Raw genomic sequence first — 14,057 nt, 5'->3', positions numbered from 1 at the left:
CTTCCCTTATAGTTCTGAAAAAATCATAACAGAACAAGTATCCAAATACCAAAACAGTACCCATCATATTTAACTGAAGAGCTATTTCCAGGCAACACTTATCCTACAGTGATTAGAGGTAGCAAAGAAAAAGTGAGTAAGCTTTAAGGAAAGTCTTGTAAAATCCCTACAAAGTCTTTGAAGCAAACAGTGTTGGATTTCTGCTTGTAATAAACTGATTTGTTGTTTATTCTTCCTCTTCTTCACAAGCTTCTAAACAGTACTGACTACAGTAAGTACTCTTTGATTTTCATCCCTCTTCCACATTGGCTTAGCCAACAAAGTAATTCAGTATAAATTCACAATTTCATTGTAAAAATCTAAAGACAGTCCATCTCACCTTAAGGTAGATAGAGACGCTGAAAGCATTTAGTAAAGCCTGCAACCTTCTAGCACCTTCAGTTCTTCCCACTGTCACAAAACTATTTTGTGACACCTTTATGCAGCAACAAGCCTATTCTTAATAACAGCCAGTGATTTAGTAATTCCCAGCAACCAATTAAACTTGCTGGGAAAAAAATTTCCCACAGCTTACCCCACCTTCAGACAAACAATGCAGCAGGATGTCTAGAAGGATAGGTTTCATAAGGCAACTAACAAGTAACATCAAGACATTTTATGAAATGCTCTGAAGTCCTGGGCCCCAGGCAATCAGATGGTGATCCAACAGAGCAGTTATTTAGCCTGTGTGTAGTGCCAACCATTCTGCAAAACACTCAAAACATCTTATCGATTACTTGAAAATCATTGTTACACAACATAAGCTACATACACATGCAAAAAACTGAGTCAGGCTGAAAAAACTGCCCTTAGAGGGAAAAGCTACCAACACCAACATAAACAAATGCTTACTTTAAGATGCAAAGTTATTTACATTCTTCATATACAGACTGGAAATTATAATTAGTCAAACAAAAGCCTGTGTCTGTAAGAGATGAAATGAAATGGGATACACTTAAGACAAAACCCAAAAGGTTTAAGCTTAGCATTAAGGAAACATCCTGAGAGTGAGAACTGCTGACCCACATCCCCAGGGGGAGGATTGGAGGCTGCAGCTCTTGACGTTTAAACAAAGATTGGACAAGAGTCCCGGCTGCTGTGCTGCCAACACAACATGCTCCGTGGAGCTCAGCTCTTCTCAACGCAGCCGGAGGGCAAGGCAACAATTCATGGGACTTGAGTATAAGGAGCTCTGCACAAAGTGGTTTCTTGGGACTGTCTGTGCTGAGGGCTGCACCTCACCATGCAGACATGCAGAGCAGCAAGTACTGTGCATCAGAGAGCCACAGAACTCGTGTATCGCTGCATGCTGGTGAGAGCAAAGCAATCCCAGGCAGCTATTCCACCATTCCATCTCTCTTCCCTACATTAGAGACTAAGGGATCTATCTGTCTATCTATAGATATCCCTGACAGATGCTACAGTATACGGCTGCATGCAAGGACAGTTAGTACACAGCAGCTCAGATCCCTGCTCCTTTTTTTGGGATGAAATGTTAAGGCGATGTGCTACTTCAGCCTGGTGCAGGATGCATCTCTCTCAGAAGGGGAGGTATTCCCTGCAGTAGGATGCACCTCAAGGCAGAGGAATGTAGAAGAAAGAATACAAATGCATGAGGCAGAAGGCTGCAGAACAAGATCTAAACTGAGATAAAAACATAGCAAACTGGCAGGAGGTCTCCTGATCCACAAAGCCTGGAATGGGGTACAGGCAGAAACAACAGAAGTATTTTGGCTCTACCTGATACCAGAAACTTGAAAACAGGTCTGTGAGCCACAGAGCAGCAAAAACAAGCTATTTATGAGGATCTGGAGCAAAACAAATTGGATGCAGTTCTTGAGGAAGGAGATCATTACACGTCCTGCTGTTAGCCACAGCCACATGCTGGCCAGTTGGATTTCAACTATCAACCCACCTCATTTGACTTCTACCTCCTGTACTAAACAGATGTGCTCGTGTGCATTTCCTGTAGCTGAGTGATGGCAGTACTGTTCCATGCTATTTTCTGAAGGGTGGTTCAAACAAACATTTCAGAAGCAATAATCTAGATGACCTAGAAGCATCTTTTTCCATAGCCAAATTCTATTATTTAATGCAACTATATTTGTACGCAGACCTTTAGTGCAGATCTTAAAATAAAAAATAAAACTATTTAAGTGTGAGAACTTACAAAGTATGGTAAGATAACAGATGTTATGTTTCTGATGCCACAGCTATGCCACTTCCATACTCTCCACAGCAAGTTCCATGACCCCACCACACACAAAAGAGAGTTACAAATGCTAAAAGCAGTATGTGGATCCTTCACACAATGACAATATAAAATATGAAGGGACATATTTAACCTTTGGACGAAAGTAATACCAAAATGTGCACTTCAATGTACTCAAGCTAGAGCTCTGGAACAAGAAACAGCAAACACCACAAGGTTTTAACTCCCCACCCAGCAAATGGAAAGGTCTTTACAGTGAGATTCAAAGTGCCCAGCATGTTCAGGACAGCCAGTTCACACACCAAATAGGGAATGATGCCAGAACTCTCTCTTCTCACAGATTCAGCTACTCATTTGCAATCCTGTAAAGGATACCTTCAGGAATCAGACACATGCTGGAACCTTTCTTCCTCCTCTCCTCATATGCCTCTTCAGCATCAAATTCAGCATCACATAAGGTGTCAGCAGTTGCCATACCTTCAAAGGCTGTCCTTAGTTTTCATCCCATCCTCCCAGTCCTCCTCTCCGGGCCACCAAGAGTCTGTCCCAGCACTTTCTGCGTTTTCCTCAAACCTTTTTCCATTGCACAACTCTGCTGCTGCCTACCTACAGCACTTAAGCATTATGGTCATTCCCATCACTTCACCAGAAGACCACTCTGTACAAGCATTTCTTATCTATGTTGTGATATTTTGCTTCAATCATTTACTTGCAGGATGACCAACCACCAGTTTCTGGGGAGTGTCAAGAAGAGCTCGTGGCTCAAACCACCACCCACTTTTACACAACAAATGAGCCTGCTGAGCCTCTGTTCCTATCCTAGTCAATGCAAATAGAAGGAAAAAAAAGGAAACTACAAGCAAAAAGATTGAGAATAATTTATGCCTGGATTACAGGAGGAAAGTTATCTCACAACTGGATGACAGCAAGAAAAGATTCTGTCTCCTTTTCTGGATACACTAAGTTGTGATGCTCACCAGTGTACAACACAGGGCTTCAGAAAGGCTACAGAGCACACTTTTGAGTTTCTTCAAATGCCCCAGCTATGTAGAAATTGAGTAAAGAGCAGTGTAGATACTGAATATTCCTGGCCCTTAAGGGGGTCTCAGTGGCCACAGAAAAATAACCCTCATAAACAGCTCACCTCACATAAAACCATTTAGTCCAGTATTTAACTGAATGTCAGCTCCCAGAGGAAAAAAAAAAGGGGGGGCAAGAAAAAGGTAACAGTGTTAACTTCACTTGATTATCACAGTGATTTAAAGTACTTTTAACATCCTTTATTAAACCTGGCACATCAGTATTTGTGATTTTTCATAAGGAAAGTCTCTCTGTTCCTTCATGGTCAGACATCAAACCAGCACTTAAACTGTCACCTTCCCCTGCAAAGAAACTGCATAAATAAATAAAGCACTCAAGCTTTGCCCTTAGACCGCAAAAACACAAGGCTGGGAGCACAATCAAATGACGATTAATGAAGCAGCAGACACTAAAACACAGTAAACAAGACTTCATCACCTTCATCCTCTGTGGCTGCAAATCCCATGGCAGCAACCAAATATGCCTTCTTCATTGAAGATGATCTTAAATGGTTGGAAAGGGTTGTGTTGGGTTGTTTTTTTTTTTTACTGCTATGAAGAAGAAACTTGTGTCAATCCTTTTCCAAAGTCATTCCTACTCAGTTAGACAAAACACATGACAAACTCTGAGAAACAAGCAGAGAAACTTTGGTCTTAGTGGAGTCAATGGGAATTAAAGCCAGTGCCAAAACAAAGCCAGAAATTAGCAAAACATTTATCTGACAAATTTGTGATCAGAATTCCTAAATTACAAAACTGAGCTTACTTCTTCTTAAAATCTTCTGATGCAAATATATTGGGGAAGGGTGGGGGATTGCAAGACCAAGTTGTAAAGCATGAAAACTATTCTTTTTTAAAGCACCCACTGTTAGAAGAACTTACTGTCAAAAGGAAAAACCTTTACCAGAATTGTCTAAAATATTTAGACCTTTCTGTTTTCTTGTAGTTTATTAATGTAGGACTTCCACTACACAAATCTGTTGCCTTTACAGAGGCAAAACTTCTGATATTGCTTAGCAAGGGATAAAACTAGATTTGGATAGTTTCCCAGCCACGTCATTATGGATGGGCTTCCACCAGTTCCAAGAAGGACAGCAGGTAATACTGCCCTTTACAATACACTAGCATTAAAAAAAAAAAAAAAAAGAGAAAAATTGCTTTCATAGGTTTGCTCCCTTAAGAGTTTTACATTACTTCTGCTTACCTGAAGCACAAAAACGTCAATAATCCTGCCAGACCTGGAAAGCTCAAAAGCAGAAGTAAACAAAGAAGCTGAGCTTTGTCTCCTTTGAGAATTGCCATTATGCAGTTAAATCCACAATTCTGACTGATTAAATCCCTGTGAACCTATAAGAGACCACAAACAGGCAGAGGTGGCATAGAGCACCCTAATGTGACATTAAATCCTCTAAAAGATAGATCTAAACATGCTTTGTTATGGCCAAAGGAATCTGGTACAGGAGTGAAGTTGGCTCAACTTGTACAGCCCTTGTGCAAAGGCTGACACTAATGCCACTTCAGAATTAGGTGTACATGACCAGTCAGATCATTATAACAGAGTTACACCACAGTAACACCTTCAAGCTGTTATGAAAGCTGACTTCTTTGATAGCATGAGCTTAGGATAGATTCCCTGAAATTATTTAAAGGGGGAAAGAAAAATAGCATTTTGACAAAAAAATTATCTAAGGGTAGCAAATGGTTAAAAAAGGGTTTGATACAAGTAACCAGGATGCATTAAAATGTTTTAAAAGTTACTCCACTAAACCAATGCTTTGCCACTGTCTCACTTTTTCAAGCAGTTCCTCCCAATATAAAAGCAACTTTGTTTTGAAACACTCTCACTATCTGTACCAAACTAAATACAATTGTTGATGCGTGTTTAAGTTCAACATACAGACTTAACCTCCTTAACCAAGCAAAATTTACCTATGTACAGGCATAACACAGAAGGGTTTCTTGTTAAACACTAGCTAAATAGTCATCACACCAATATCAGCATTCACCAGGAAAAAAGTTTAATATCAGAAATCCTTCTTTTAATGAATTTTTAAAAATACAACTTGAATTTGCAATGCATGACACTTTTGTACATACACATATGTAAACTCCCACAAATGCACCAGATAAAAAAAAAAAAAAAAACCTTACAAAAAAACACTGATGAAGGAAAAGGCCCCCTTTATCAGGCTGAGCAAACTTACACCAAAAAAACCCCAAACCAACAAGTCTGCCAAAATACTTTCAGGTTGACTGCTAACAATCTGGAAGTTTGTAGTCTGTAGTCTAGTAGAGGAGACAGATTTAATTTTACCTAGATGATTTACAGGGTCCCAAGAAGACTGTGAGACATTCACTGGAAACACTGATTTCTCCAATAATAAGGAAAAGTTGGAAAGTTAAGTCAAAAAGAAGAGGGGAGGGCCAAAGGGACACTACAAAGGCATCAAAGACATTGATGGCTGAGAGAGATAAGTAAGAACTACAAATCACATTCAAGTTCTCATCTGCAATTGAGGCTTTACTTTTTCCCTTAAGTTTCTTCAGACTTTTTTTCCAATTCTTATCCCATTCACAATTCAATAATCTTAGAGAATGAAATGGCACCTGCAAAAGCTACTAGATTTCACTAAATTAATGCACATCCCTGTTTGCTGTTACATATAGAGGCTTCTGCAAATCTAGAACAAGTACAAGAAGATGCCAAACAAAGGATCTAAGACAACACTTAAGCCAGTTTAATCCACGTAATGGGAGTCACAGGGCTCTGACTGATACTGAGCTGATTGGCAGGAGTGTAAGCTTTCTAATAACTTATGTCCCACCTTCTGAAGTCTTATGGCATTTACAGAGGAAGAAAAATGAAAGCATCATGCATCAGACCCATATGTATTCAGTTTTAAGCAACAGAGGAAAGACTACTGAGAATACTAAGTACTGAAACAAAGTTTAACATACTCTTTCTTGGAGCTCAGAGCAGAGTCCCATTTTCTACAGTACTAAACCACAGATATTCTGTCCCTGTATAGGTATGCAACCAAATAAGGCAAGTCAGATCTCCATCAAAACTGCAGAAACACACATGAATGTAACCTGTCAGTCACCGGCAAAATCTCATTCAGTTGCCATTTTAAGTAAACTCTTTGTACACTAGCTATCTATGTAAGTGTTTGGATCAAAAATATGTTTACTACTAACTGCAGCAAACTTAGGCATCTGAAAAATACCTGAATAAAGAACAGCTTTCACAATTTTCATAAAATATTACTGGAAATTATAGTATGAATCATTAAAAAGTACAAAACTACAAGAATCAAAATGAAACCACTTGACTTTATGGATACCAGTTGCAAAGGGCATACAGAACTATTTCATATCATTTCTATTTATATAAAAATATGGAATTATTTCTTCCCACGGGCTTTTTCATCTTTTTCTTCTTTGGCCCAAAAAAGTGAAGAAGTACTAACCAAAGAAAGTGAAGAAAATTAGTATCTGTTATACAGACATAGTATTTTGAAAAAATATCTTCCATACAAGAATCAGTACTATAAGAAGTGAATTTTACTTCCTAGGTATGCCAACAGCCATTACAATACTGTTGTTCATAAACATGTACCTTACATTAAGATCAACTTTTTGATTCCTCCCTCGCTCCCAGCACATTCTGTTGCAGAGCTGCAAGCTCAAATTTGTCAAGCAAAATGCTTCACTTACTTCTTAAGATTGCTCATTTCATGCTACAATGGAAATGATTACATTGTTAACATAAGGAAGACTGCAACTTCATTATCAGGTTTAAGTATCTCCCTTTCAGTTACTTAAATGACAAGCAATTTGATTTTTGTAAAAGAACAGAACTGCTCTTGAATTAGGCCCAAGCAGAAGAGTTGCTGGAACTCCCCCAAACAAGGTTAACGATGTCAAAGCATAGCAGCAACGCTGACAAGCAGTACCCCTTCCTTTTCCAGTGCTCTGGTCAGCAGTTCTTGAAAAAAAAAAAGCTACCATAAAAAGCTGTTATGTGCTTGAAATGAGCATTTTTATCCTCCCTCCTATCAAACAACATCTAACAAGTTTACATTGCACTGCAGAGTAATCACTCGTTATCACTATTTCAGTCACTATTTTCCTGCTGGGAAAAGAGTCTATTAGTATGAAAGCAGGAAGAAGAGCACCACTTTATTACTGCTATGCTCTTTCTATCCAAGTATTAATAAAAGTGGGAGAGGTATTAGTCCTACCTCTTTGCTGAGGCTCCTCCTGGCCAGATAACTGCTGAGCCTTACATCTTCCTGTGTGTCCCTAACGCACTCACACATTGAGTATTTCAGCTCCACAAGGTCCTCGGTTGGCTTGCTTTTTCATTAAAGCCAAAGCCTGTACAGGACACGGACACTATTTCCTATGATGAGTCCTCTACAGCCACTTTCATATCAAAGCTTGCAAATTAACACTGAAAAAATATTAAATAAGTACAAGCAGTTAAAAGCAGAACAAATAAAGATAATTAAACCTAAGGAGTCCCACCAGGGACATTTGTTTCCTCCCTTGACAGGGTAGACATTTCTCCTATACACTTTTGTATCCAGCAGCTCAAGATGTCAGGTTTTCTGACTTGTCAGCAGATAGAAAATACTACCTTTTTATTCTGCTATACTTGATATGTAGGGGAAGATTTAAATATTTGCACACTAAAAGAAATTTTCTCAATACCACCACAGTCTATAGAGGAATCATTATTTAAAAACTGTCTGGTCTGTTAAATCAAGACTTAGATTTTTAAGTATGAACGAAAGCTCATAGTTTAGTTATGGTTTTCAAGGGCTTGTGAACAGCCACGTTACTGTAGCTCTTGTCTAGAACTTGTAGTAAATCCATAATTTATCTACAGATTTAAAGAATTTCTCTCATTCAATATTACATAATAAACTATATAGCATAATTAAAAGACAACACCCAGGCAGAACTTCTCCTATGCAGTTCTCCTCTCATTACTTTGTCATCAACCCAACAGCATCAACATATTCCAAAACAAGAGCTACCTGAAAATAAAAATCAGCTTGGAAAACATAGTCAAACAAAATTACCTACTTACAATAAACATTCCTGGTCAGTTGTTTCACTTTGCAGCTCCTGCTGTGTGGGGTATCACCCCTCCCTTTGGAGGATCTCAGGCATCCCAACCTCGACTCACCCACTGCACTACGCTAACTCTCGGAGGCTGTTGGACTTGCTGTGCACCAAACCACTTGTGCAGGCATGAAACTGCTCTTTAAGACATGAGCAAGAGCCTAAGCCTTTCACCAGCTAAGGCTGTCAACAGTCAGGAGCTTTAAGCAAGTAAGACAAACCCTCAGAAAATATTCAAGAGTAACTTTTTAGAGCAAGGTAGGAAAAAAGGAAAAAGGAAGGAAAGGGGGCTGGGGGAAGCCCAGAACAGTAGATTAGCAAAATAATACATAATTCCCCCAAGACTGTGTGACAAGCATATTCAGTTTAGCAACCAGTCAGGCATGTGGCATAAACCTGTTTTTTAACATCTCCTAGAGCTCTAATTAAAACACAAAAAGACATTAACAACGTGATTTGTTATGTTCACCATTCAATTCAATAATCAGGAAGCACAGCTCTTTAACCTAATGCTGTAACAGGTGTACTTTGAAGAAGAAAAGCACTCCAAAGATTTCAAACAAAGTTTAACAAGCTAAGGCAAGCATCCCAGTATTTAATCCAGGAGAAAGTTATAACAAATAGCATCAGCAGTCACGAGCTTATCCTCCCACCTTCTCCTGCTTCTCTGAAGAGGGCGACTAAGCAAGTGCCAGGGGTGCCTCCGCAGTCATGCTCACAGCTCGGGGTCTCTTCCATTCCTTTAAATCCAAGTAAAGCCTGCATTATTGCTCTACAAATGCAGGAGCATTCCTTAGGTCCAAGATCACGCATCCCAGACTGCTCTCATCCCTAAATTCTTGGTCTCCTACACACTGAAGTAAGATATTAAATGTTGGAAGAGTTCAGATGTCATCTAGAACAGGGTAACTTGGAAGCAAATGAATAAGAAAGAGTGAACAGCCCAGGGAAACAAGGAGGTGCTTGGCAATTACATCATCATCTTTCCACAGAAAGCAATACCCGGTTTGTCACATTTCTGAAACTTTTTTTCCAGATACCTTCTTGTAGTCAAAATAAGTTGAAGTATCAATAAAAATAGTACCTATAGACAAAATTTTTAGGGGTTCATCAGACATGCAGCTGTAGCTGAAAAATAGCATAAAGAAAAGTACTTTTAAAGTGACAGGTGTAATTGATCATTTAACATGAATAAATATAAAAGAAATCAATTCTCAAATCGAAACACTATCCTTTTTATTAGCAGCATTAGATTAAAATAAGCTATGTGTTAAAATGTAAAATTTCATACAGTTATCTCACTTTTCAGAGGTGCCATCAAGCCCTCCAGATCTCCAGCATCTCCCACTCCCACCTGACCCAGCCTCCACCAGCACAAAACCTGCCAGGGCCTTGACATAACATTTTGTACATCAGCTCTTCAAGATGCAAATAGCATCTGTTGGCTTCCATTACATAAATACCCCCGATAAGAGCTATTATTAACTTGTTAGTTTCCATTTTAAGTAAAGAATGTAAAAATTGTATTTATGTCTCCAATTACATGAAGCCTTGAACGTTACAGGCAGTTCAAGTCTTCAGAAAAGAGAAACACCACACAATGTCAGAGGCTCCCCTCTCTGTAGAATGCAAAAGCCCCTGAGCTCCCTTAGCTATAGCACCCACAAAGATTGTGGGAGTGGAGAGATTAAGCAACATGCGCAAATAGCAAGTTTTGGCTCAGTCCATTTCTGTCCATAATGAAAGAAGTCACCAACTAAAACACAACACTACCACTGATCTAGACAAAACAGTAAATTTTTGGTTACAAATGCACTGAGAGAATTATACCTATACTTAACCAAATATTGACTTTTACATTTTGGTTGAATACAACATTCTTTGCTATCAAATTATGTGGTATTTTCTGAAGAGTGGTCATAACACTACACCATCAGACCCATTCAAGTTATAGCCCCCCCAAAGCACATACTAACTTTTGAAGGAGACTTCTAGGGACTAAAGGAGGAAGACAAACCATAGAAACAGATGTTTACATGACATTTCCATCCATGGATGATAAAAGATGCACAACAGAAATGGGTGCACATTCCTTCTCCAGATGCATCCCATGTCTTGCCAAGCTAACCAAAAATATGCAGGCACCATGCCCCGCTTCTCACCCACTGGGGCATGATAGTCAGAAATTAATTACAAAGATTGAAATAAGCTACCTAAATAGACTACAAGGAACACTGCAGGAGTGTTTCAAACTCAAGTCAGCTTGTGCAGGGTTTAGTTTCACTTCTCCCCATCAGGTCTACCAAATCCAGCCATTTTCACCATGGCCTTGGACACTTGCCAACACACTAGCCAGGAGCTGAGGTCACCAGTCAAGACATCCCCCAGGCCAGCTGCAGCAAGCTCTTGGGGAAAATGCTCTACAGCATTCAGCATGTGGGAGCTACTACAGTGACCACACACACGTCTCTGCCCATGTGTATATACATATAGAAACGTACAGGTAAAAATAATACGCAATTGTAGATAAGAAGGCATCATATAAATTCTTCTCCATAAGTGAATTATCCAGGTCTATTAAAAGTATGTATATATTTTAAAAATCAAAATTAAAGCCCACAACAATCCCAGGTGTCCCAATAAATCCTAAACACAAACTTCCTGATTTTCTGGTGCTGAGAGGAAGTGTACAGAACCACGAGAAGAAAACAGCTGGGTTTATTCTAACACTACACTGAGATCTATCCCAGGCTCTTATATTCACAGCGGATTTTCATGGTTTTAATGAGATCCCAAATGAACACGCATCCTTGCCAATAAATGCCACTGCATATGTTCCTACATCAGTTCTCTAGCAAACCTTTGTGGGTATCTGCTACATGTACATAACACAAATATAACAAAAAAAGACCTACAGTCAGACCCAATTCAGAGGAATTTTTGCCACTGGGGGAGGGCAGCTTGCTCTGTAAGAGGAACCTAGAAAGAGGAAACATCAAAGGAGGGACAGGTAACAGAAACAGTTCTGCTATTTTGATTACTTTTACTGCATCTAAAGTCCAACTTTTGCAAATAAACCTTTCGAGTTCTCCTCCTCTCTGCAATAAAACCAGGGCATGTCATGTCTAGTCTGAAAAGAGGTCAGACGTTCAGTTAAAAAAGAAAAACAAAACAACACAAACTTTAGCTCCTAAAAGTACTAATTTGCTTTTACTTTGAAAAGGTCCATTCTTAACCAAAGAGACATCAAATTGCATTTTCTCCCATTGGTAAGTGCAGGTAAAGACTTTTCTGATGTCTCCTTAAGGAGCTCTGTGGCAAGCTGGAATGTTATGCAAACGTGCATTCATCCAGGTCGACCTTTCCGGCCTAAGGCTCTCACACTTTTCAAGCCAGCTCTCTAACCATCACTAAGATGCGGTCTCACTGTGTAGAGATGAGCAGGTGTGCTGGAGATGCTCTACACAACAGCCCATAACAAGCACCAACCTGATGTAAAAAGTCAGCTGCTGACCAAGCATCTTGCAAGCATCAGGACAAAATACATTTCTCTTAATCTTTCAGTTTTAGTGCAAAGGCTCTTTTATATTAACAGAGAAGCACAACAGCTTTCAAGTATCTAGTGTGTAGTAATTGAAGGTTTTCTAATCATACTTGGACGTTGTCTTCAGCATCCCTTTTCTCCTGAACATGAAAAAAACCATTGGGCTTTGAAGCACAGTGCAAATTTAGTGATATTTTAATAAAAATACATAGCTGCTCGTTATAACAATTGCAAACAATAGCTGAACTCCTCAAGTAACTACAAGTGCTTTTTATAAAATAACTCCAGTTAAAAGACAGAAAAAAGTGGTGTTTATTTGCCTGGTAACATGCATTTTAGGGTGTCCTGTACCAAATTCTCCCATTAATCATCCCATTATTATTTGCAAGTATAAATAGTTTTACTACATCCCCAGCCGCTAACCATACCGGTCGCGGTACATCCGTAGAACGAAGCCATGCCTTTGCAGAAACATGAACAGCATTAAAGCGAACAGCATTCAGGGGAGGAAGGTTTGATCTGGAGAACTGAAGTCGGGACCTTCCCGCTCCTCTGCCGGCAGGCACAGGGGGCACTGGGGGGGCCATCCGCCCCCGCCGCTCAGGAAAAAACTTACCTTGGCGGCCCGGCCGGGCAGGCGGGAGGGCTGCGCTAGCGCTTCATTGTCAAACTCAGTTCTAGCAAGTTCCTCGACATACCGGCGGAGCGGTGCTCGGCGGCGGACAAGCGCCCGGCTGTCTGTCTGTCTGCCCGCCAGCCACGCCCAGCCGCGCTCCGCAGGGCCCCGCCGGCTCAGGCACCGCCGGGTCGCCGCCTCTCCGGGCTGCGGCGAACAAAAGGGCGCTTGGCCGGAGGTCGCCCGGCCCTTGCCGCCCCCGGCGGGTGCAGCGCCCGCCCGGCTCCGGAGCCGCCGTAACTTTTCCCTCCGGACGCGGCCGGGGCCGCAGCGCCCACACCGGACGGGCGGGCTGCCCGCCGCGCCGCCCGCCCTGCCGCCCCCGGCGCGGCAACGCGCGCTCTCCGCCGCTGCCCCACGTACCCGCAGCGCCTGCCGCCTCCCCGCGCTCGCCGCCGCTTCCTCCTCCTCCTCCCTCCTGCCCGGCCTTGGCGCCAAACGCCGCCGCCGCAGGCCCGGCGCCTCCCCCGCACAGGCCCGGCGCGGCGGCCCCGGCGCCCGCCCCCCGCCCCGCCTCCATGCGGGCAGCCCGGGCCGCGCTCACCTCCCGCCGCCGGCCCGGCCCGGCGCGCCGCCGCCTCCTCCTCCTCCTCCTCCTGCCCTGCTCGCTGCCGTGGGCGGCCGCGGCCGTCAGGGCTGGCGCTCCCGCCGCGGCGGCGGCTCCTGCTGCGGGTGCTGCTGGTGCCGTCCCGCGCCGGCGCGCATCGCCCCCGCCCGCCCGCCCGGGCCCGTGGCCGGCGGCGGCTCCCGCCCTGCGTGCCGGCTGCTCGGCGCGCCCGCAGCCCGGCCCGCTCCTCCTCCGGCGGCGGCGGCCGCACAAGAGCCCTATTGTATTATTGACACTGCTGGGCTCCAGGCCCCGCCTCTTCCCCTTCCCTCCCTGCCCGCGCCGGGCCTTCCTGCCAGCTGCGCCGGCAGAGCCGCCCCCTGCCCGGAGAGCGAGCGGGAGGCGGACGGCAGGGAAGGAAGAAGGGCAGGGTGTCTGGTGAAGGTGTGGAGCGCATGTCCTGTGAGGAGCGGCTGAGGGAGCTGGGGTTGTTCAGTCTGCAGAAGAGGAGGCTCAGGGGTGACCTTATCACTTTCTACAACCACGAAAGGAGGCTGTAGCCAGGTGGGGGTCAACATCTCCTAGGCAACCAGCGACAGGACAAGAGGTCATAGTGTAAAACTATGGACGGAGTTTTAGGTCGGACATGAGGAAGATTTTTTCCACAGAAAGGGCGATTAGATATTGGAATGGGCTGCCCAGGGAGATAGTGCAGTCACCGTCCCTGGAGATGTTTAAGACTGGATGTGGCACTCAGTGTCATGGTCTAGTTGACACGGTAGTGTTCGGTCATGGGTTGGACTCGATGCTCCCAGGGGTCTTTTCAA

At 42.8% G+C, this 14,057-nt stretch overlaps 1 protein-coding gene across 5 annotated transcripts in view; it reads right to left on the bottom strand.

The window, feature by feature from the left end:
- JADE3 (jade family PHD finger 3) overlaps positions 1 to 13,368 on the bottom strand; it is a 64,638-nt gene extending 51,270 nt beyond the window's left edge. For 3 of the 5 annotated variants that reach the window (XM_036382086.2, XM_036382097.2, XM_036382105.2), the window contains exon 1: positions 13,228 to 13,281. The gene's annotated coding sequence lies outside the window, so the exon portion shown is untranslated. Of the gene's footprint in view, positions 1 to 13,227 lie in introns of all 5 variants that reach the window. The other 2 variants (XM_054518631.1, XM_054518630.1) reach the window with 2 other exon arrangements.
- Positions 13,369 to 14,057: the final 689 nt, after the last annotated feature.

Source organism: Molothrus ater, chromosome 2 (genome assembly GCF_012460135.2).
Source record: "Molothrus ater isolate BHLD 08-10-18 breed brown headed cowbird chromosome 2, BPBGC_Mater_1.1, whole genome shotgun sequence".
NCBI lineage: Eukaryota > Metazoa > Chordata > Aves > Passeriformes > Icteridae > Molothrus > Molothrus ater.
The sequence above is the reverse complement of the archived record's forward strand: the minus strand, read 5'-3'. Positions and strand labels throughout refer to the sequence as shown.